The sequence below is a fragment of the Pholcus phalangioides genome, unplaced genomic scaffold (assembly GCF_987345545.1).
Source record: "Pholcus phalangioides strain wild (caught in Gottingen) unplaced genomic scaffold, Ppha-v1.0 ptg000011l_1, whole genome shotgun sequence".
Lineage (NCBI taxonomy): Eukaryota > Metazoa > Arthropoda > Arachnida > Araneae > Pholcidae > Pholcus > Pholcus phalangioides.
The window spans coordinates 36,623,830-36,646,500 of record NW_028301604.1 but is presented as its reverse complement, the minus strand read 5'-3'; the positions used below and the strand labels follow the sequence as shown (position 1 = coordinate 36,646,500).

The 22,671-nt window shown below is 37.3% G+C and overlaps 1 protein-coding gene and 1 long non-coding RNA gene across 2 annotated transcripts in view; one reads left to right on the top strand and one right to left on the bottom strand.

Moving 5' to 3' along the window:
- LOC149080388 (acetyl-coenzyme A synthetase, cytoplasmic-like) overlaps positions 1-22,671 on the top strand; it is a 1,034,375-nt gene that overhangs the window by 209,298 nt on the left and 802,406 nt on the right. The window lies entirely within an intron of this gene.
- The window catches only part of LOC149080395 (uncharacterized), a 63,607-nt gene continuing 51,538 nt past the window's right edge, over positions 10,603-22,671 (bottom strand). The window contains exons 2-3 of the long non-coding RNA XR_016193572.1: positions 10,827-10,943; positions 10,603-10,731 (exon numbers count right to left, since the gene is read on the bottom strand). This is a non-coding gene — a long non-coding RNA (uncharacterized LOC149080395). The remainder of the gene's footprint in view (positions 10,732-10,826; positions 10,944-22,671) is intronic.

Sequence of the window (22,671 nt, the reverse complement as noted above, 5' to 3'; positions counted from 1 at the left end):
AGATGGGTTTGTACAGCAACTGGACCACTTTTCAATGATTTAATATTTCCCGTTAGCAATTTACCAGCTATATCTGCACCTATAAGCAATTTGATATCGGGTTCAACGCGATATGATAGATTTTCCATGTCAGTGATATGAATACCACATTTGGTCAATTCACTGATCCATGGACCGTTTGATATACTCCTCATATCGGAACATATTTTTGTCTGATCTAAACAGAACATATTGCAACTCCATTGGTTGTTAAGACTCTTAACATGAACTTTGTATTTATGGTGTAATTTTTCTTTTGTCTCAACACCACCAAACAGTTTATGGACCAATTTAATCTCGTCACAACTGTCAAGTTTCAAAAAATCAATGACATCTTTTTTCAAATATGTTCTCTCGGACCCGGTATCAATGATGGCTCTAATAGATTTCTCTCGATCACCATGCTTTACTCTAACTATCAGAGTCTGCAATAAAACATCAGAATCGGTTGCTTGATTTGTCAGTACGTTATCTCCCTTCTCTAATTTAGTACTTTCTAATTCTACATTTTTAACCTCAGTGGGAAAGTCTCCTTGACACATTACTGACAAATGTCTTCTATTGCAATTAGAACATCTGACTTTGGCTCTACAGTTTCGCGAGATATGATTTCTCTTAAGGCATGCAAAACAAGCTCCCCTTTTCATAATCAAATTTCGCTTTTCATCGTATGATAGTGAGCTTGTCTTAAAACACTTATCTGACGAATGAAATTTACCACAAAATATACAAGATTCGTCAGTCTTTTTAAGCATGCGTTGTTTATCAATCTTATGATGGACCATTAAATCATTAGCTGTGGCAATACAAAGCTCTTCAGCGACGAGCTTGTTTGGTCTCTTGGTTTTTTCAAAGCCAAGTCCGGCATGAGCCAAAGCAACTCGCTCTTCCGATATCACTTCGTTTCTCAAAAATTCTAAGATAGAATCCAAGTCACTCTTACCTTCTATCTTTCCTCGCTCTCTCTCCCAAACTCTCAAGATATCCACAGGAAGGCATGATTCAACTAGTGGAAAAAGAATACTTGCAAATTTATCCTCAGTGACACCTAGAGTCTCTAATGATCGTAATTTTGTCTCCAGGCTGTCGTATAGATTTGCGAGCTTGAACTCCTTCCTGGAACCACTGTTGTTGCTCAAGACAAGATGAAGAAGATCGCGCACATAAACTTGGATTAGTGTATCCTCACGACCGAAGCGATTCTTCATTTGCGTAATAGCCTTTTCGTAGTTCTCCGCTGTCATTGGAAAACTGTTGATGACCTGCGAAGCTCGAGAATTCGGAACCATACACTGCGAGAGATAGTGAAACTTGTCTTCCGTAGCGATATCTGGATCTTCGTGAATTTTTTCAAACTGGCTCCAGAATCCAAGATATTCTCTGGCATCCCCAGAAAACTTTTTTAGTTCCAGTTTCGGAAGCTTGAACTTTCGCTTTGTTGTAAAAGCAGCTACACTCACCACGCTATCGTCATCGACTTGCGATTTCACTCCTTGTGAAAAAACCTTGTTTTCTAGTCTCAATTTGAGAGCTAGAAATCGATCACGGTAGGTTTCAGCTTGAAGGAAGTCTCTTTCAAATTCTTCTTCCTCAAACAGTTCAGAAATGCTTGTTTGGACGGAATCCAATCTCTCAAATTTATCGCACATCTGATTGAGAAGAACTTGAAGATTTTCTGAATCACAAGTGTCTTTTTTGCAGCTCTTCTGCAATAGCGTTCATTGCTACCGTCAGCGACGTGCGAAGAGATTTTCTTTTTACTTTCAGTGCTTCCATGGTCGGCTCAGCGAAACTCAAAATAAAAAAAAGAAAGCACTATGTATCTGTGTTCGTAAGTTCACGATGTCCTTCGTGTCCCTGTTCGGGCGCCAAAAAATGTTATGAAGGGTTCATTCGAAATTTCTTTCAACTGTGCATCTCTACCCGAGAAACAAACGCAGTTGTCTTTTGACACGAAGGATGAACTTGATTAAAATATTATTTAATACACATGATACATACTGTACAAATTCTCTAGCACATTCGAAAAAAGACTGCTTCCATTCGAGCCGAAAGCATCGTTTCAACTATATCTTGTACACTACAGACAGAGAGAGAGAAAAGCAAAAACAAAACACAGAGGGAGAGGGGTTTCGTTAATGACGTCACAATCGTCTGGGTCAAATCTGACACCACAAAATATATGAGAAAAACATCTTCTCTCTCCCACGCACACACACTCATACACTGATTCGCGACAAATATATTCATTCATAATAACTTCAATAATAATGCTCGGTTCCCATTTTTCTAATCACCATCACCGAATAATATTACCCCAACTCCTTGAGTTGTCTGAGCAATAATTTCATGCTCGGCTCTTTCACCTTCCGTAGTTTTGTAATTTTTGAGTTCCGGATAATATCCACCCTCGGATAATCGAGGTCCTACTGTACTTTGGATTTCGATAACAATTCTTGTTCCAAACAATGTTTGTCGTAAAAGCTTTTGGCCTCAAGAATAACTGTATAAGATTTTGATGTACTCGCGAAATGCCCCATAAAATTAGAGAAACTGTTAATGAGCTAGTACTTACCAAGAAATACTGATGATCTGCTACAAGTTGAGCCTTGATGAAGGATGAGTAAGGATACAACGATCGGACTTAGGCATAGATAGCGACAGGCCCGTTTCCAGAAATTTCATTTGGAGGGGGACCAAAGTGGTAGAGCATTCGATTTGGCCATCTTTTCCCCCTTTTTCGGACATTTTCTCTCATTTCGGGGGACCCCGTACGGCCTTGGATGGTGGTATCTACGACTGAAAATTTCAAGAAAGTTCTCACGCCCCCCCCCCCCCAGGAAAACATTTCCAATACATCTGGGGCTAAATTCTCCCCTTGTCCTTAGAAAACGCTCGCTCAGCACTTGTACTTAACTTAAAGGCCCGTTTACACGAGGCAAGCTTTAGTGGGCAACTTAATTTTAACTTATCGATTATTCTTGAAACTGTCCACACGATGAATGGCAAGTAGGCGCTCATTGGATAATTTTTACGGAGGTGAGCGCAGTTAGCGCACTCAAATCCACGGAGAGAGACAGACGCAACGCGCGGGAGTATAATAGTAATAATTTTTTATTTATCTGGCATTCAGAGAGGTGCTTTTTTTAAAGCTCATAGCTTTCGTAACGATGGATGAAGATGATCAGGTAGAACTTAAGAATACTGTGATCAGAGCTATTCAATAAAAAAGGGGAAACTTTTCTCTTACTTGCGCGAGAGCAACACACTGAGCAAGAAGTAGGTCACGCGAGGGAAACAGTTCGCTTGTCCCATAGACTAAAGATATAATAGACCGCGCACGCTATTCATAAAACTTGTCGAACGTGAAGGAAAGATGAGCAGTATTGTCGGGGAAAAACAGGTTCTGCGCTATTACATTTATCTTACATTATATATATAACCTATCTCTCATATATACAGCCTATTTCATTCATATTTTTAAATATTCTCTTCTCATTCACTTTGTCACTATTTTAACTAGGGGTTATTAAAGCATAAAAATTATCTTCCAAGAACATTAAAATTACTTTAATCATACATTTATTTTGAGTATATAATGCATCATATTATGTTATGTAATGTAACACATTCACACTCATACCATATTCAGTCATGAAATATTTAAATATTAAGTAAAAGTTTCATTTTCAACATTTTCTTGAAAAACCTTTTATAACCTTGTCACACAAAAATGTAAACACTTACATAATATTTCAGGATTAAAACGAATTTTTCAAGAAAATTGCAATACCTCATCGTCAGTACTTTTCTAAATTATAAGAAATGAAATTTCGTGTAGCGTATATATGTAATAATTTAGAGTACATAAATGTATGTTACATGTGACATTTATGTAACCTCTTCGCTCCAGAAGTATACATATGTGAATCTTCATTTTTTTTAGGCATTAAGTAGTTTTTAGAATGATTCTTTCATTCAGTTAACATCTGAGGTACACATAGTGACTTCAGATATTAACTCAGATGGTCCTAATAAAGATATTGACTGAAAATTAATTAATCAATTAATTAATTGATTTTTCTTGTTTGAGGGCAATTTCACACATACAACACAAACACAAATTAATCAATAAAAAAATTTCTTTTCTGTAATAGTTTTATCTCAGGCGTGAAGAGAGGTAAAAATACTATTTTTAGAGGTAGTTATACATTTTTATGCAAAACTGCCATTGTCTAGAGGGTGCGTTATCATTACATGCTGTTTAAATAAAATATGTGCCATAAATTCCTCATTCTGAAAAGCATATTTTCTTCAAGCTGAGCGAAACTCGAATAAACTCACTAGCTCGCCAAATCTTGCGGAGACGTATATTTCAGTTAAAAGTTAATAAAACTCATTACTTCAATCATTTGTTACCAAAAATTCTATTAAAACATTTAATAATGGCTCATGACATTTGAATTTTACCAAAACTTGGAACTTTAATTGAATTAAATCCAAAATGGAATCGTTAAAAACTGAGACTACGTCAGAAATCCATTGAATCGTCAATTTAATATTCCAATTTTTAATTTATAAGAAGGGGAATAAGCAAAAAATTATTCCCTTATTAAAGGATACTGGTGCCCCTTTCCTAAACCGTTCAGAACATCCGAAAGCTGCGCAAGTGTTGGCCATTCTAATCAAAAATAAGACAGCGCGTGTAGATCGTCATACGAATAGCCATAAGCATTGAAAGCGAGATTCCCTGACCAGCCTTTTGACCGGAGTCACGTGACTCCGGATCTTTGCTTCACATTGTAACCCCTCGCGCGCGCTCTATATTATTCTTACTCTCTGGCTTGTCCCCTTTTTTCGCATCTGCCACCCACGTAAGGGGGGCGAGAGATGACGCCACAGGGGAAAAAAGAATACACAACATATTATAAACTTATGTCGAGAAGAAATATAAGATTTTTCTATTTCTCCTCTAAGTTGTAAATATCGATTATGATATTTTAATCGAAGTTGAAGAGGAGATAAATTATGAATTATGGAAGCCGAAAATACGGGAGAAGATTCTTGGTATTCGTAGGAAATTCTAAGGGTTAAAAATTAAATAATAAAAATTCATTAAACAAAAATTATTTCCAAATTTTCGAAATCATTATTATTTTTTAATTTAATCTATAGAGATGACATCTTTATGTTGAATATTTGATCATGTATTTTTACAACAGATGGCAGCAAATTCGTTCTGGACGAGAGAAATATTCGAAAGCCCCCTTCCAGTTTTTAATTTATAAATCCTCCCCACCTGATATATATTTATGAATCTTCAATTTTTTTCAACTCCTGACATCACGTCGACAGAATATTCCATAGCTTTTTCCAACATCGAATAATTTTTAGCTTGTTTGTTAAAGTAATTTTCATTTCAATAGTTCAACAAACATTCATGGCGAAGATATTTTTCAACAAACTTGAAGGTTGTGTCCTCTGGCCACCTCACCATCCAATATTTCCGCGGAATTCTAGCGAAACTTCGGGAGACGACGGAGTATGAACAGGTTCACGCTTGAGATCAAAATAAACCCCTCCAGCGCGGCAGGTCACGCCCACTGGCGCATGCGCATACGTCTACTTAACCGGAAAAAATAGAACCGTTCTTATCTCACTTACCACTAAAGGCCCGTTTACACGAGGCAAGCGCTTTAGTGGGCAACTTAATTTTAACTTACCGATTCTTCTTGAAGGTGTCCACACGATTTAGTGGTAAGTAGATGCTCATTGGATAATTTTTACGGAGGTGAGCGCAGTTAGCGCATGCGCGCTTCAGTCTACTCAAATCCACGGAGAGAGACAGACGCAACGCGCGGGAGTATAATAGTAATACTTTTTTATTTATCTGGCATTCAGAGAGGTGCTTTTTTTAAAGCTCATAGCTTTCGTAACGATGGATGAAGATGATCAGGTAGAACTTAAGAATACTGTGATCAGAGCCACATTATATGATATTTTTTTTAAAGAATATAAATTTATTCACTTAAATAAATTTATTCAATAAAAAAGGAGAAACTCTTTTCTCACTTGCGCGAGAGCAACACACTGAGCAAGAAGTAGGTCACGCAAGGGAAACAGTTCGCTTGTCCCCTTTTTTTCGCCTCTGCCACCCACGCATCAGGAGGTGCACGTAAGGGGGGCGAGAGATGACGCCACAGGGGAAAAAGAATACACAACATATTATAAACTTATGTAAGTCATCGAGAAGAAATATAAGATTTCTCTATTTCTCCTCCAAGTTCTAAATATCGATTATATGATATTTTAATCGAAGTTGAAGAGGAGATAAATTATGAATTATGGAAGCCGAAAATACGGGAGAAGATTCTTGGCATTCGTAGGAAATTCTAAGGTTTAAAAATTAAATAATAAAAATTCATTAAACAAAAATTATTTCCAAATTTTCGAAATCATTATTATTTTTTAATTTCATCTATAGAGATGACATCTTTATGTTGAATATTTGATCATGTATTTTTACAACAGATGGCAGCAAATTCGTTCTGGACGAGAGAAATATTCGAAAGCCCCCTTCCAGTTTTTAATTTATAAATCCTCCCCACCTGATATATATTTATGAATCTTCAATTTTTTTCAACTCCTGACATCACGTCGACAGAATATTCCATAGCTTTTTCCAACATCGAATAATTTTTAGCTTGTTTGTTAAAGTAATTTTCATTTCAATAGTTCAACAAACATTCATGGCGAAGATATTTTTCAACAAACTTGAAGCTTGTGTCCTCTGGCCACCTCACCATCCAATATTTCCGCGGAATTCTAGCGAAACTTCAGGAGACGACGGAGTATGAACAGGTTCACGCTTGAGATCAAAATAAACCCCTCCGTGAGAGAGCAAAAAGACCCCTCCAGCGCGGCAGGTCACGCCCACTGGCGCATGCGCATACGTCTACTTAACCGGAAAAAATAGAACCATTCGTATTCACTTACCAACTAAATTACTAAATCCCAACTAAATCACTTGCGCACTTGCCAACTAAAGCCGTGTAAACGGCCCTTATCGTCTGCATACATTGTATCGTACTTGGCAACTAAAAATTAAGTTACCAACTAAAGCGCTTGAATCGTGTAAACGGGCCTTAAGGAACTGCTCAACAGAGAGCTTCAAGGAGAATTCCCCGAGATGCAAAAATTTTACAACTACTACTATACGTATCGAAATCGAAGTTTCTTCTACATTAGTGGCAACAATTGCTTTATTTACATTAATTTCACGCGTATTTTTTTTCCCTCCCTCATTTTTATTTTTTTTTACATTGGCATGTGCATTTGCTCTTATTTTTATACGTGTTAATTTTTAGGTTTCATTTGAATAAGTAGTTTCTTTCAGAGAGTTTTTTCATTATATTACCATTAATGTACTTGCTCGTTATTTTTTCAAGAAACTGTTGACTAACTAAATTAATTGCATACCCATTCTTAACGAAATCTGTTTCAATATTAAGTGCCACAATACAAGATCTAATTACTTATTTGCCGTCAAATCATTCAATACTAATATTGGTAATTACTGTACTGTAAACAGATTTTTCGAATTTTATAATGCGCTTCCTCAACATCTGGATATTTTTCATTCGTCTGTTACTGACTTTAGAAGATTTTTGCCGTGATTGCGTTGTATATATCTTTGTATAGAATTTTTGTATTTTGCGTAATTTTTTATACTTTTTATTTGTCTTTTGTGTACTTTATCATGTAGTTTTTTCTATTCTGTGCTAATTTTTATTGTTACTGCAAGCTGTAATTGGGTTTAAACCTGTAGCTTTGTATTTTAAATAAATAAATAAATAAATAAATAAAAATAAAAAAATAACACACACACATAAATAACATTAGTTTTTTTTCCTGAAAATTATGTATATTTTTTTATTTCCATCAAATTTTAACCAGCTTATCCCTTTAACCCTTGCGGGTGAGATACTTAGCAAACATTCATGTTTTCAAAAATTTCCTGGTCTTAAATGATTACGTAACAAAAAAATTAAATATCCACGAAAATGTCTAAATTTTGATTCAATTTTTTTGTATATTGGATTTTTTTAAAACTCAATGTCAGTTTCTTTTACGATATAAAAATCTTAGAGAAAGTATTAGGTAATTAATAAGGATATATATATATATATATATATATATATATATATATATATATATATAAAATCTCCTCTTAGGTAAAAACCCAAGGGAATCAACGACACCTAAATTATATTCATAAAAAAAATGTAACGCATGCTGCATAGCATAACCACTTAGGGCCCTTTCACACGAAGCAGATGCGGGTCCGGAAGAAGTTTTAACAATTGAAATATACTGCGCCTTTCAGACGAGCCGAAAAATCTCCGCACCTAGGAAATGTTCATGCGGGTCCGGACGTCGTCCGCATGTGTCAAAACCTAAGTGCGGGCTCCGCATCCGCACATAGAAGTTTTGACAATAGGTTTATTCGGAGCTATTCACGCGATGCGGAACGAATTCGTCCGCATCTTTGGCTACTTTTTGAAGGTGATTTTTCACGGAATTTTTTTAATTATTTGCCATAAATATTCTTCAAAACACCATATGATGGTCCCTGCTCATTAATATAATGTACCTACATACGTCTATCCCTCCGTTTCCTTCTGAGATGGAGATATAGCAACTTCAACTGCCTTTTGTCCATATTTCACAATTTTATATAATAAAACCTGCCAACAACGGCCACTGACGGGACCAAAACTATAAGCCGTTCTGTTCATTACGAATATTTAATTGACTACATACTTTAATAACTTTTAAATTGAATTTAAAAATTTTAATTTTTTTCTTTTGAAATTTTTAAAATTATTTAAAAATATGAATATCTGAAATATTATTTTAAATATTTGTTATTTTTTTAAATTTTTAATCTGTTAATTTTTTTAAACTTTAAAAAAAATACTTTTATTAAACAACGTTATCCACTTACGGTGTTCACTCAGGGCCGGATTAAGACGTTTGAAGACCCTAGCGCTTGAATATTTTTGGTGGTTCCCTCGATACCTACAAGTATATTTTACTCAATATTTAGTCTCTGAAATTTTATATTTCAGAAGTCACTAATCTAAGGATGGGATTTCACTCTAAAAGGTTTATGAAAGTTATTTTATAAAACTTGAAAAAAGCAACTAATAAATTGCAAGTGCAACCGATAAATTTATTAGTTGCTTTTTTAAAAGAATTATTATAAAATTTTTATAGTGTAATCCGTACTTGAGGCCGGGATTATACTATAAAGTTTTGTAAAAGATCTTTTATAAAAGTTGAAAAATTCAACCAATAGGCGCATCGGTTGCATTCAAGCAAATGCAACCGGTGGTCTTAATGGTTGAATTTTTCACGTTTTATCAAAGAGCTTTTACAAAACTTTTATAGTGTAATCCCGGCCTAAGACAGAATTGTGATGTGAATATTTCTAAGCACAGACATTTTGAAAGTCCCAACCCCTCCCTTTTTTATACTTGCAAATTCTTTGATATTTGCTGAATTTTTTTTTTTTTTTTTTTTTTGGAACATCGAATGTTTTGGATGTTTTTGGATTGGATTTTTCGAACATTGGATGTGTTTTTGGAATTTTCTTTCATATTTTTCCGAAAAGACAGATTTTTTTTCAAAATTTGTTGAAAATATTTTAAGATATTTTATCCCATCGACTGCTTGTGAGGATCGGAATGGAGGCATCTTTAGGCTCAATGATAAAAACCACCAAAGAATGCCTCTAGGCTGCCTATGGGCACTGAATCAGGGGTGAAGGAGAAAAATAATTACAAAAATTGCGAAAAAACAGTTTTTATACACGAATTTCGAACTAAACATGCGGGCGATTCGTCCGCATCTTCAGTGCTCGTTTGAAAGGGTATGCGGACACGCATCCGCTCCGTGTGAAAGGGGCCTTAGAGGTTGACGCAGCAGTTATGTTCAATCATCGGGGTGGGATGTTAAACATTTTCCAAGTCTATGAATTTAATGTCAATGTACTACTAATGTACATTTGGATTTACGTCTCATATTCCTAAACAAATGCTACATACAATTAGAGCCCTTGCAATATCAGTTGGAAAAACTATTCTTCGAGAGATGTGTGTGATCTCTCACTCAGGGAAATGTATTCACCAGAGATTTCTTAGGTAGGATCCCCACTGTACTGTAACATAACAAGCAAGTTATCAACTATGTAATTGCATCTGTTATAATGTATTTACACCCAAGTTATTAGAATAAGGTTATTTAGAACTGTTCATTTTGTTTTTCAGCTGCATCTAATCAACAGATCAAAGTGTCAAAATCTAAATTGCAACTCTAATTTGGATAGATTAACTTGATATTTTATTCCATCCAGTTGTTAAAAATACACTTGAATTTTCTATGCGACTGATTCTTGCGTCAAATTCACTGCAATAATATAGCATCGATACAGATTTTTTCGAATTAAAAATTGCAATCACAAACAGAAAACACCTATTTACTGCTCATGAATAAATTTATTAGATACACTTGTATACAGTATCATCAAAAGCATTTCACATGCACATATATAATCGTGCTACGTATGAATATACATGATGATCAACTTCCAAGTCAGCACTGAAAGGTCATTTCATTCAGCATTTTCACCTGAAATGGAGGAAGTGGGTAAATCGATAAATTAATTAATATTGTAAGCTTTGTGTGTCTCATAAAAATGAGTGAAAAATGAAGGTTCAACTTACTTAAGAAATTCATGGATTATATCCATCTGCACACTTCATGATCACTGAGCTCTATGTCGTCAACAGAAATGTAATTTCTTCCATTTTATAACTCCCCACTTCAGCAAAGTCGAAAACCTAAAACATTTTAAATAGTTGCAAATAATATTTCAATGTATCCATAGTGATGGAACACTACTAACAACCATACATGCACTTCATACACATTCCTCTCATATTTTTTTTCTGCGTAGTTTCTAGAAATTGTTCATTTGTTGATTAGTTCAAAAAATTTTAAAAAATTGCTCAATTGTGTTTCAATAACTTTTTTTCAATGTTCATCCAACAATTGATTATGTGTCAAAGATTCTCTCGCATCTTTGGGTAGGGTGAATAATTTCTGAAACTTTTTGAGCAGGAGATGTTTGGGAAAGCTAGACCAAACTCACTTTAAATGAGAACGAGCAAGTTTTTGCTTATTTTGCACTGCTCATTCAGAGATAAAAGATCTTCAGACAATCAAAATATGATTTCTCTGCCTAATTAAAGATGCCTATTCACAATAATTATAAACAGGTACATATATAAACAGTTTTTAAAAATCATTGAAGGTGAGATAAAATGGAAACCTTGCTAACTTGACACCTGCTTAAGTGGGCAATTTTCTCGATCCTATAAGAGTGTTGAGTTATCACGGTTCCACTTATACTACTGAACCACAGATACGCATTTCTCTGAGCAATTTAACATGATTGGCATGTGTTGGAAAGTGGATGAATAGTTTCTTTCCTTAACAACACAAAACTAACATTCCTAAACTGGAATGCATCGGCCATGTTATTACTGAAGAGAAACCATACTGAAATTTTACGATGAAAACGCGGTTACATTGAATAAAATATAATTGAACAGATAGCTGTATAAAAATCTATATGGGTAGATATTAGTACAATGGCAACACTATGAATATCACTGTCTCTAAAAATATGCATTGAATATTGTATATATTAAATGCAAAAATAATACACTGCTCAAAACAATTAGGGGAGCACATAGTTTTAACAAAGTTACGCAAAGATGTATACCGATAAGTAACATAAAATGAATCATCCATAATTTAAAGCCTAGCATGAAACGGAAGAAGAAAACTTCATATGCAAATCAAAGTTCATGACGTCAAAAAATAGAAAAAGGAGATAAGGGCAGAAATCGGGATGTTGCAGAAACGTCTGTTTTACTGCCGTAACTGTGAAATTCGATTGCGCAGTATTTTTTTTTTGAGACAAGGTGACTTGAGGATGTCTCAACAACGTGATTTACCGGAATCCATAGCATGGCGTGTTATAGGCAGACTGGAATCCGGGCAAACACAACGTAGTGTCGCGGACGCTGTTGGAGTCGCCAGAAGTGTTGTTGCAAGGCTGTGGAATCGATTCAAAGAAACCGGAAATGTTAGACGTCGACCAGGGCAAGGTCGGCCACGCGCCACTACAGCAACTGATGACCGGTATGTACGGTTAACAGCCCGTCGAAACAGAACAGAGAATGGTACGTAGCTGCAAAGACGGTTGCTCTTGGCAACAGGGCGAAGGGTGTCCAGCCAAACAGTACGTAATCGGCTTCATGAGGGAGGGCTCTATGCACGTAGGCCAATGGTCTGCATTCCGTTGACCCCACGCCACCGTGCGGCCCGAAGAAGATGGGCTGCTGAACATCGAGATTGGGAGCAACATGATTGGAGCCAAGTGCTGTTTACAGACGAGTCCCGATTCAATCTGGAGGTGGCACCCGACGTGTTCTGGTATAGAGGGACAGGGGCACTCCAAATAACCCCGCATTCGTTCATGAAAGGTCACAATACAGACGAGCTGGTTGGATGGTATGGGGTGGAATCAGCATAGCCGGACGTACGGACCTGCATATCATTCGGAATGGCACTTTGATGTCATCCCTTACGCTGGAGCCATTGGGAGATTCCTTTGTTTTCCAAGATGATAATGCCCGACCGCATAGAGCTCGTCTGGTGGAGAACATGCTTGAAGCTGAAACAATACAGCGTATGGAATGGCCAGCGTGCTCTCCTGACCTGAATCTCGGACGACGCATTGCTGCGCGACCAAGGCCGCATGTTACTGTCCGAGACTTGCAGATTGCACTTCTTGAGGAGTGGAACAGTATTCCCCAAAGTCTGATCGATAACCTCATCGCATCCATGGCAAACAGGTGTGCAGTAGTCTTAGCTGTTCGAGGAGACCACACGCCCTATTAAAACTCATGCATCATGTCTAAACAGTACTTTTTTTTATCGTTTACATGTAACCAAATTGTTGCCCTAAATCATCTTTTCATGTTTTTTCCATATTTTCAAAGAATTAAAGCTTAATTCCAAATTTTTTGACGTCTTTTTTCTGTATTGCGCATTGATACGCGTGTACTATCCATTGTATGCCAATACGTGGCTGTCTCGCACGGTTTTCTTCACTTTTTTGCTTGCTCCCCTAATTGTTTTGAGCAGTGTATAATGAATACATTGAAAAAATTAATACGAATAAAATATGAATATTGACAATGGAAGAAGCAGTTTAATCCAGAATTTCAACAAAAAACATCACATTTCCAGCACATTGACAAGAGCAATGTTTATGAAGAAAATGTGACAATGTAAATTCAAGATTAACAATGGAAATTCACAGAAACATCATCGTTCGACTTAAGATTCCAACGACAACGGAAACCAGTGGGACACCATTGTTCGTTGTTAGAGAGTCACAGCAATTACGGTTCATAATCTGAAGAACACGAGAATCAGACCACGAGTCTGATTCAAAGTCATCTTCTTCTTGATTATTCTGTAGCGATACTATTGTATAGCAACCAATGGTCCAGCAGATGGCGTTAGTCATCCATGATTGTCGCTGTGAATGCTGCGAGTGTATACTTATATATGTATATGTGTACTACGAACAGAGAGAGTCGAGACTTCGGAATGCCCGGATGTGTTCATACTCGACTGCGATGTAAATAGTAAAGTTTAACCAATAGTAATTTTAATAGTAATAAATTTATATAATAAAGTATATTAAATCAACATGTACAATATAGTGAATCCTTACACTATATTTATGGTGACCCGTCTTTGGAAACGCACAAAGAAAATATTCTTCATGGAGTCCTCCGTACTTAAAGTCTTCCATTGCTAACCGGAACGAAACCTGATACCTCCATCCAAACAGATGTGAAAAAAAAGACGTGTGGTGATGCTAGTGCTGGTGGACGTGTGGTCATTTCGGAAACATACAGTCATGACTCCTTTCCTTTTTTTAGTTATTTAATAGAAGAGAGAGAGATTTTTACATGTTCGGTCGACAGTTGGAACCAGACTGAACTCCAATACAAGAACACACTAGATAATGCCTAGCTAGTGAGTGGCATAAAAAAATATAATAAAATATAAATATTGTACAAGACAAGCAGCGCCACAGTACTCCCCCACGAGTCTGAAGGACGGCATATGGCACAATGTAAAAAAAATATGTTAATATAGTTACGGCAACTAATATAGCATTGACATGTGCAAAAAAAAATTTGTTCGAAAAATCTCGAAAAATACGCAATACGAAAATTTTTTCAAAAGTAATGAAAAATATTCATATGCAAAATTAATAGTCGAGCAAAAAATAAATTACAAATGATAAAAAAATTAGTAAATGTATGTATATGCAAAAACGATTACTAGAATAGATAATAGACGTATATACATATAAGAAAATTGAAAAATGAAAATTTTGCAAAAAACAATATTAATTTTCAAAAAATTTTGCAAAAAACAATAATATTAATTTTCAAAAAATTTTGCAAAAAACAATAATATTATTCATTTCAAAAAATATGTAAATAAGAACAATATCAAAGAATTCTTATACGAACCGTACGCCCTGATCGAGTTACATAAGGCTGTTTCGGTTCAGTGAACGGTGATTGCTCATTCAAAGTGCAATCAAGCAAAAATGCTGGTTTCAATCTGTCTATTCAGATTTTCGTTAGTTTGCCTTTCATGTTCACTGTATATGCTTTTGGAGATCGTTCAATCACTTCATATGGCCCCAAATATGGTTGTTGAAGGGGCTTTCGTACGGTGTCCAGCCGCACGAACACATGGGAAGAAACAGCAAGTTCTTTATGAACGAAAACGTTGTGAGTCCCATGCCTTGAAGTTAGGATCGGACGTAAAGTGTTTATGTGATCTCATAGAGCACGTAGAAATTCCGGCTATGTTGGCTGAGGGTCGGAACTACGGAAGAATTCACCCGGTAGGCGCAATGGTGATCCGTAAACCATCTCCGCAGCAGAAGTGTTGATGTCCGGTTTGATGCTGGCTCGGATGGACAGAAGTATGGTAGGTAACACTTCAGTCCAACGTTCCGTGGCATGGCAGCGTATGGCACCTTTGAGCTGCCGGTGGAACCTTTTCAACGATGCCATTGGAGGCCGGATGATACGCTGTCTTGCGTGTTTTCTGAGTTCCAAGAAAACGAACGAATGCGCGAAACAAATCACTTTCGAATTGTCTCCCTTGATCGGTGGTAACCGATTCCGGAACTCCGAATCTGCTGATCCAGCCAGAGTAGAATGTCTCTACGACAGTTTCTGCTTTTTGGTTTTCCATCGGGAAAGCCTCTACCCACCTGGTGTATCGATCCACACAGGTAAGGCAGTAGGTGAAACCACGAGAAGGAGGAAGAGGACCAACAATGTCGATGTTAATGTGCGAGAATCTGCATTGAGGCAAAGGGTATGCACCGATGGAAGATCGAGTGTGGCGATGCACTTTTGAGCGTTGACACTCGATGCACGCCCTGGTCCATCGTGTGACAGCCTTGCGAATTGAACTCCACTTAAATCGTTGACGAATAAGGTCCACAGTTGATTTAACGCCTGGATGGGCGAGGTTATGAAGGACTGTAAACACATGATATCGGTGTTTTTCTGGCACGTAGGGACGGATAATTCCAGTGGATAAGTCACAAAAAAGTTCTGTACCCTGAGGACAGAATTTTATAGGTTTTATATCGAGCACCCCACCTGGTTGTCGGAGGGCCAGTAATTCGGCGTCTGTCAAGTAGCAATAGCTGCGTAATCAATCGAGTCAGGTAAATTAATTTCGGATAATCTGGAAAAAGCATCCGCTACAACATTTCGCTCACCCTGAATGTAACGAATGTCCGTAGGAAATTGAGATATATATTCTAAATGACGATGTTGTCTGGGAGAGCTGTTATCATTGATTTTGTGAAAAACATAAGTTAACATAGTTAACATAAGGCCTATGATCACTGTAGATCGTAAATGGTCTGCCTTCTAACATGTGTCTGAAATGTTTAATAGCGTTAATGTGTGTTAATAGTGTTAATGTGTCATAAACCGCAAGCAACTCGCGATCATAAGTACTATAATTCTTTTCAGTTGTCGTTAACTTTCGAGAAAATAATGAGAGTGGTTCGACGACACCATCGGAAGTTTGTTGTAAAACAGCTCCGAGAGCGAAATCCGATGCGGCGACTGTCAACGAAAGATGAGCATCGTGTTTTGGATGAGCCAAAAGCGTGGCGTTGGTAATAGCATGTTTACAAGTTTCGAAAGCAGCAATAGTTTCCCCCGACCAAGCGATGAGAGATTTATATTTTTTCTTCTTTCCTTTGAACAAATCGTGTAAGGGAGCCTGGTCAGATGTTGCGTTTTTTAAGAAACGGTGGTAAAAGTTGAGAATTGCTAGAAATCTTCGAAGTTCATCAACCGCTTTTGGTTGCGGATAATTACGAAGAGTGTCAACTTTTTCTGGCAAGGGAGAAATGCCGTTGCTGTTAACCAAAAATCCTAAGAACTCTATCTCAGATTTCCCAAATATGCATTTATCAGGATTAAGAATTATACCAAAACTGTTTAAACGTTCAAAAACTAATTCTAGATCTCTAAGATGTTCTTCTTCTGTTGTTGATGCAATTAGTACGTCATCTAAATATGCATAACTGTCAAGTCTCTTAAGACAATATCTATGAACCGTTGAAATGATTGTGCCGCATTAGACAATCCAAAACACATAAATATAAGTACTCATAAAGTTCGAATGGGGTAATAATGGCAGTTTTTTCAACAGACTCAGGATCTAAAGGTATCTGATGATAAGCCTTAACCAAGTCCAATTTAGAAAAAATGTTTTCTCCCTGCAGACCGTAACTGAAATCATGAACATGTGGTATGGGATATCTGTCTGGACACGTTATAGAATTAAGTTTTCTGTAATCCCCACATAAACGGTATTCTCCATTACGTTTAGGAACAATGTGTATCGGGCACGCCCATGGACTTTTTGAAGGTCTCAATATGCCCTGATCCATTAGTGTTTGAACTTCACGCTTTGCAATAGCAAGTTTCTCTGGAGAAAATCTGCGGGCTTTGGTAAAGACAGGAGAACCTTTAGTAGTAATGCAATAACGCAGTGTTTTTTAGAAGTAGCCCCAAGCATAGAAGGATTCGTTAGATTAGGAAATTTAGATAAAATTTTCAAGTAGGGCGAATCTCCACAAATGGTCTTTAAGCCTAATGTAGTGCAACTGGCATTGCTACATTTGATTGAAAGTGAAGTCAAACTGTCAATCAAATGAGACTTTTTTACGTCAACTAATAGACCATAATGTTCTAAGAAATCAGCACCTAATATCGGGCGATTGACATCAGCTATAACGAAGGACCATCTAAACAGTCTGCGTAATCCTAAATCCACTGATAAAGATTTGCAACCATACGTAGGAATTTTAGTATCATTAGCTGCGTATAGCGAAAAGTTTGTGGGAAAACCGAAATGCTAGCGCCTGTGTCCACTAAAAACCAGTACCGGATTTTCGATCATGAACAAAAAGGCGAACCAAACGCCGGCCATCACCTGCTGTCGCCAAAACAGATGGGCCAGTTAGTTTTCCGAATAATCACAGGGTTTAATGCATTTTGATGCTTTTCTACCGAATTTGAAATGACACCAACAATAACGTTTACGTTTGGGTGTACCATCACCACTAGACCTCTCTCTAGACCGAGAATTTGAACGAGCTCTTCGATTTTTGTTAAAATTTTTCTCTTTATAAATTCTATTCTTGCGGGATAAGTGGTCAACAGCAGCGGTCAAAGTAGAAATTTGACTTTGAAGTGATTGCAAGCTGATGGTTTCGTTACGGCTGACCTCAGAAATAGTCGGTGTGTGCCCAGTTACTTCGGTAATTTTATCTGAAATTTCTGCTAAATCCGGCGATGTAATCCTTACTAACAGAAAGTATGTGCTGTGTATGGATAGGCAAAAGTTGTAACCAAAGGGTTTTAAGCACTTCATCTGAAATTTTCTTGTCAGCTAATGTATGCATCTCATGCAACAACTGAGAAGGTCGCTTATCCCCAAGAGTGAGCTCTTGGAGTAGAACTCGTAAGCGGGAAGTTTCCGACAGTGAAAACTGTTGACAAATGCGTGTTTTTAACTGGTTGTAAGAATCATCTGTAACAGGAGATCTGATCAAATCACTAACATATGACAACACTTCGACATCTAGAGCTGTCACAACACAGTGAAATTGCGTTTTAGGATCAGTAATTCCGGCTATTTTAAATTTCGATTCAATCTGAAGAAACCAAAGATCTACATCGGATTTCCAAATCGAAGGCGCGCGAAAAGAAACACGCGAAATTTCTAATTCAGAAGACATACCGATTTCTTCGGTAGCGTTCGGCATATCCAAAAAAAGTTCAGCACAATCCAGGAAGAGAATTGTGGAGATGTCCCCTCAATCAGTCAGCAAACGCACCACACACAGGGGAGAAAAAAAAGAAAGCAGCAAGTCACATATTACGAAGCGAGAAAGAGTACTTGTTCATGTCTTCACGTTCGTGGCTGTCAAACATCTGCTTTACGCGGGTCACCAGTACTATGGCGATGCTAGTGCTGGTGAATGTGTGGTTATTTCGGAAACATACAGAGTCATGACTCCTTTTCTTTTTTTAGTTATTTAATAGAAGAAAGAGAGATTTTTACGACATGTTCGGTCGACAGTTGGAACCAGACTGAACTCCAATACAAGAACACACTAGATAATGCCTAGCTGAATGAATGAACGCCAAAACTTTGCCACTGGATATCCCGTTGCCGAGTTCTCTTCCAGCCCAGCTTCGTGGCAGTCTGGAACACTTTATTTAGTGTCAAAAAAAAAAAAAACATACAAACTTTTTTACAACATATTTTCCCCGGACAATTGGGTACTGTCGCGATTAACAAATTTTGTGGTGATTACACACGAGATGGGATTAGGAGTTGGAGAAGTATCGGGGTTTAGTTAAGATGAATGTACACATATTAGGATGGAGGTATGTTTTAAAAGCAATTGATCGCCCCCCCCCCCCCGCCATCTCATCTGTTATCTTACACTTGCCATATTATATACACAGGATATAAAAAGAAATAGAAATGAGAATCTTATTGTGAAATAATATATATATATATACACTGCTGGCCACCGTAAATGCAACACCCTGAAGGAAGCATGCAAATAATATGAAATTTACAACATGCATTAGCGGAGGTGAGATATGCAAATGATTAGAATTTCAGCGCAGACGCACATCACGCGCGCCTGTGGCGCCACTTCAAAGCGCTATTTAAGGCTTGGAGATTTCGACGATTTGAAGTACGGCAATTGTGTTTTTCTTGTGGTTTTTTCAAAAAAACGATCAATTATGCCTCGTAGAAAACAGCGATCATCTTTTGATCAAGTATCCGAGTTCGACAGAGGAAGGATAGTGGCCTACCGAGATTGTGGATTATCTTTCAGGGAAATCGGTAGTCGTGTTGGACGAAACCAAACAACTGTAATGCGGATATGTGATCGTTGGATGCAGGAGGGTACGACGGACCGACGTGTTCGATCGCATCCACCTCAGTGCACCACTTCACGTGATGACAGGCGTATTATGCGTATGCAGTGACGGATCGCTCAGCCACATCACGAACCATAGCACAGCACATTCAGTCTGTACCGCATCATCCAGTGTCTGCGCGTACCATTCAACGTCGTTTACAGCAGAGTGGTCTACCAATGGTTCCGCCGCCAATGGTGCGATGAAAGAAGGATGTGGACGGCACAATGGAATGAAATTGTCTTTACTGACGAGTCACGCTTCTGTCTGCAACACCACGATGGTCGGATTCGAGTCTGGAGACACCGTGGAGAGAGGAGCTGAACAGCTGCGTTATGCACCGCCACACTGGTCCTGCACAGGGTATTATGGTATGGGGCGGTATTGGATATCACTCTCGCACTCCTCTAGTACGCATTGCCGGTACTTTAAAAAGCCAACGCTACATCTCCGAGGTGTTGGAGCCAGTTGTCCTTCCTTACCTTCAGGGCTTGCCCACAGCCATATTTCAACAGGATAATGCGCGACCACACGTGACACGCATTGTCCAAAGGTTCTTCGTCAATCGCCAGATTGAATTGCTTCCCTGGCCAGCTCGCTCTCCGGATCTTTCGCCGATAGAAAACATGTGGTCCATGGTTGCTCAACGATTGACCCAGATTACATCCCCAGCTGCCACACCAGATCAACTTTGGCTACGCGTGGAAGCTGCTTGGTCTGCTGTACCCCAAGAACACATCCAAAGTCTCTTCGAATCAATGCCGAGGCGTGTGGCAGCGGTGATCTCCAACAATTGCGGCTACTCTGGCTACTGATTTTGGCAGGAACCACACTTCACAGAAGTGTATAAATTTAATCATTTGATGCTTGGTCAACATGTTATCTACAAAATAAATATTGTTGCGATATCTCTTGTCTTTCTTGGTGTTGCAATTTGGGTGGCCAGCAGTGTATATTTCCTGGGTGAGGAGGGGGTATGCGTACTTGTCATCCCAAGATGACAAATTCAAGTGAAACGGCGTAACCAAAATTGAGTAACTGGTGATCAAGAACATGAATTAGTAAGGAAGAAGGGGAGGCAAGGTTTGAATAGCCCACTGGTGGGAAAACTATAAATCCGTCTCTGATTATAGACTACATTTATTAGGATGATTTTAATTTTAAAAACAATTTCTATCGTACATATAAACACTCCGCAATATCTAAACCTTTATTTTCAGTTCGAGTAACATTTTATTTAAACACTTATCTAACGTGAATATCGCAATAAAAAGATGATGATTAACAGAATAACAAATGATGCAATTTCAAACTATCATATTTTTTTTTTTAACGATACGTAGGACAAGATTTCAATTTATTGCAATTTAAATTGAATTGAAACAACTTAATTTAAAACGTACTATATTATTTTTTGTCATCCATACAATCTGTATCTCTATTTTATGATACAACAAAAAACTCAAACAAAGAAAATTAATAATAGGCTAATTCATTTTCAGTTGCATTAAAAGTTTTTATAATTTCGGAACATGAATTATGGGGGAAAAATTGTTAAACACACACGCAAACCAATATATCATTTCCACGTTCGGTTTTGCAATATTCCATGTTTTTGCCAACAGAAATATAGACCAGGAAATAATATATCCATAAAATATACTCATAAATGTAGACCAAGCACACCAACCTTGTACCAAAAGCTTAGACGCCAATGAAAACTATGTGAAAATATTCAAACAAGCCAGCCAAAGATTAATGATTATATTGTATCTATGCGACTGACCCATAGTCATCTTTCTTATTGGTGATTACATTGCCTTTGTCGGTGCTCATCCTGTGGGCATTATGAAAACTTCATCGAATCGTCATTCATAAGCACTGTACATTTCTACCCTTGATCTGCACCCAACTCCCTTCGCTGTGAGAAATAGATATCCCAACAAAAGCGCGAAGTGAGGCTTATACGGTGAAATTTAAATATTAATTTAATTGAATTATTAATTAAATATTTCAGGTCCTTATGAAGATACTGTTATGGTAAATGTTGGTGACTCTCGGAGGTGGGGGGGAAAACTCTCGAGCCCATGGGGCAGATAGAAATTTACCGTTAAAGATAGGTTTACTGTAATTTGAGGAATATCATACAAACCGAAATTTTTCCACATGATATTGAATTTTTTATCAATAATCAGCTAAAATCAATTATTTAACATTTGAAATTTTTATAATTGAATTTTTTAATATATTTAAATTTTTATATGCAGTTAAATTTTTAAATGTAATTGATATTGTAATTTTAATTTCGATGACCTTTCCGCATTGACAAAAAATAATTATTTTCAGTTAACTTCGTGTATATATACTTTTGTTCATTTTTTTTATTTCACGTATAAGATAAAAGCCTACATCCAAGCTCGCGTGGAACATGTACAGTGAAGAATTGACGGTTCGACGAATTGATTTTGCGCTGTAATACATAAATTGACGTCACGACGAATTGATACGGCGGCAAACTTGTACAGCTACGAATTGGAGCTGCGACAAATTTGTACCACGACGAATTGACACTGCGACAAACTTATACCGCGACAAGTTGAGTGCGACAAATTGACCGGCTACGCTATAAAAATTAACTCAAGCGGGCGAAATTGTTTTGATCTCAGCATATTCATGACCATACAAAAAAATAGAAGAAACTATTCAGGAATTAAATTTTATATGTAGTATATCTGGAAATTCACCTGTTTTCATCTCAGCAGATATAAATGCGCACCACCAGAGCTGCGGTTACAGATTCAATAATATCAGGGTCTGGATGTTATTAGACTTTACTAGGGCCAATCACATGATCTTCCATAATGACGGATCAACAACGTACGAACACGTAGGAGCGACAGGAGCCCTTGTATCT